This window comes from Dipodomys ordii, unplaced genomic scaffold, assembly GCF_000151885.1.
Source record: "Dipodomys ordii isolate 6190 unplaced genomic scaffold, Dord_2.0 Scaffold22, whole genome shotgun sequence".
NCBI classification, from domain to species: Eukaryota; Metazoa; Chordata; class Mammalia; order Rodentia; family Heteromyidae; genus Dipodomys; species Dipodomys ordii.
Window position 1 is genome coordinate 6,817,868 of NW_012267238.1, and position 3,354 is coordinate 6,821,221.

The following is a 3,354-nucleotide window of genomic DNA, read 5'->3' on the forward strand; positions in this document are numbered from 1 at the left end:
CTGTAGCTCAAGTGGTAGAACGCTAGCCTTGAGCTGAAGAGCTGAGGGACAACACCCAGGCCCAGAGTTCAAGGCCCACGACTGACCAAAAAAAAAAAAAAAATCAAAATACCAAAGCCGGACACCAGTGGCTCATGCCTGTAATCCTAGCTATTCAGGAGGTTGACAATTAAGGATTCAGGTTCTAAGAAAGCCTGGGCAGGAAAGTCCATGAGACTCTTACCTCCAATTAATTACAAATGAAAGAAAGAAAGAAAGAAAGAAAGAAAGAAAGAAAGAAGGAAGGAAGGAAGGAAGAAAGAAAGAAAGAGAACAGAACTTAGGGACAGCACCCAGGCCTGACAAAGTGAAAGAAAGAAAAAAAGCTCAGGAAATTGTCTGAGCTGGCTTCAAACCATGATCCTCAGATCTCAGCCTCCTGGGTAGCAATGATTACAGGCATGAGTCACCTGTGCCCAGCAACACTGCTCTTTTTTTTTTTTTTTTAATAAGAGGTTACCTGGCTTATGCAACTGAAACCTCTCTGTACATCACCTTTATAATACCTATTTTAAAAATTAACTAATTAATTTAAAAGAAAGAGTTCATTGAAGTGCTCTACTGGTAGGCCTGGGAATTTGCCATGTCCAAGGGCTCTGAGGATTTAGACATACCTGTCCCCAGGATTAGCAGAAGTTGCAATTGAGCTAGGACAAGGAAAAGCCAAAGTGTCTCATCTGGATAGTTCTGTGGGAACACTGGCTTCCATGTGGATTATTCTTGAGTTGGAATTACCTAACAATAAATGGGACTCAAAACAGCTTCCAGCCAGGCACCAGTAGCTCACATCTGTAATCCTAGCAACTCAGGAGGCTGAGAGCTGAGGATTGTGATTCAAAGCCAGCCTGGAAAGGAAAGTACATGTGATTTTATCTCCAAATAAATCACCAAAAAGCCAGAAGTGGAACTGTGACTCAAGAGGTAGGGCACTAGCCTTGAGCAAAAAAGCTCAGGGACAGTGCCTACACCCTGTGTTTAAGACAGACAGACAGAAGACAGACAGACACACACACACACACACCTTCCAGATCTGCAAGGATTTCACTCAAGAACAGCCAAGAAGGAGTCCACTGAAGGAGTTCAAAAGCACAGTTGCAGAAAAGAAAAATTAGATGAGTGCTTGTCCCTAAAATCAAGCTCCTTAAATAAATCGGCTACAGAACACTAGGTGTCACCTAGTGTCTTAGAACAGAGGAACAGGTGCATGAGCATGGTGGTGCACACCTGTAATTCCAGCTCTCAGCAGGCTGAGGCAGAAGGATCTCAAGTTCAAAGCCAACTGGGACTTTGAACCATCCCCTATTGGTTAAAGTTGCTGACAACTATGAGGCTGGAAAGATGCTTCTTGCATGGGCTTTATTGCACAGACCAGGGCCCAGGATCTCGTGGCTTCTGGCTGAGCTGCGCCGCCATGTGGGAGGAGCCCTGGGCCTGGGCCTATCCAGCAGCGCCCTCTGCAGGCAGGATGTTATGCTGCAGTCGCCCTGCCTCGCGGCCCACCTCTCTGCACGGGGTTCAGCTCTCCCCAAATCATCAGTCTCAGGGGTAAAGCCCCAGGGACATGAATTGAGCCATCAGACAAGACGACAGGACGAGAGCCTGTCTTCCAATGGGAAGAGGGAAGATCTGATGTTAAGCAAATAAACAACATACCCAGCCATCTTGGGTGAGGCTGAACCCCAGACGGTGGGTGTAGCAAGAGGGAGGGAGCCGATAAGAACAGTTCCTGTAGCATTTGAGAAGATGTGGGCATATTAGTAAATCCTCAGTGTTCATTCTTGATGTTTCATGCCTTTTAACTTGTTTTTGTCTTTTTGTATTTCAGCTGTGCATATGTTATATTTTGTTTCAAATAACCCTCTCTATTGTTTTCTCTTTCCCCACCCCCCTGGGAGTATTTGTTTAGGCTAGTATATCTAGATATCTATTTTTCTGTCCTTTACAGCACTGCAGATCAAACTCAAGGCTTTGGGCCTCTAGGTACGTTCCAACATTGAGCCACATCTTAAACCTTAGACTGGTATTTCTGCCTGGAAAACATTTGCTACTTTCCCTTTGCTGATACTGAGGTTTGAATTCAAGGCCTCTTGTTTATTAGACAGGTGCTTTACCATGTGAGCCATGCCTCCAGTCTCTTTGGCATTTGTTATTATTATTTTTAGTTAGGGCCCTGCTTTTTGCCCAGGCTGTCCTGGTCTGGGATCCTCCTAGGAGCCATGTGCTCCCCTCTGTCATTGGAGATGACAGGCACTAGCCACTGCAGGTAGCCCTGATAGGCTGGGGCATGACTCCAACATAAAGGAGATCAAAGGGGGCTGGGAAGGTGGCTCAGTGGTAGAGTGCTTGCCTTGCATGCCTGAGGCCCTGGGTTTCATTCCTCAGCACCACATAAGCAAAGAGAAAAAAAGCCGGAAGTGGCGCTGTGGCTCAAGTGGTAGAGCACTAGCCTTGAGCTGAAGAGCTGAGGTACAGCACCCAGGCCCAGAGTTCAGGCCCTACGACCAGACCCCCCCCCAAAAAAAAAGGAGATCAAAGATATTAGTATATACCTGTAATCCCTGCTCTCAGCAGGCCAAGGGAGAAAGATCTCAAGTTCAAAGCCAGCTGGAGCTATACAGTGAAATTGTCTCAAAATACCAAAGGAAAAAAAAGAGAAGATCCACCCCTTCCCATTCTCAGCTTGAGACATAAGACCAAAAAAAAAAAAAAAAAAAGGCTAAGATGTTTCTGTACTCTCTCCTTATCCCTCCCTCCCTCTTTAGAGATGGCTCCATATTTTTTTTAATTAGGATACAGAAGTTGTACAATAGAGGTTTCACAGGGACATTTCTACACAACTTCAATCACTTTATCACCATCCTTCTTCTCCTTTTTTTTTTTTTTTTGGTCAGTCATGAGGCTTGAACTCAGGGACTGGGCACTGGGCACTGTCCTTGAGCTTTTTCTCTCAAAGCTAGTGCTCTACCACTTGAAGCCACAGCACCGCTTCTGGTTTTCTGATGGTTAATCAGAGATAAGAGTCTCATGGACTTTCCTGCCTAGTCTGGCTTTGAACCTTGATCCTCAGATTCCAACCTCCTAAATTGCTAGGATTACAGGTATGAGCCACTCCACCCAGTTCCTCCTCTACAACACCTTCCTCCTCCTCCTCCTCCTCCTCCTCCACCAACTCCTCCAACACCTCCTCCTCTTCCTCCTCCTCCCCCTCTTCCTCCTCCTCCTCCTCCTCCTCTTCTTCTTCTTCTTCTTCTTCTTCTTCTTCTTCTTCTTCTTCTTCTTCTTCTTCTCCTCCTCCTCCTCCTCCTCCTCCTTTCC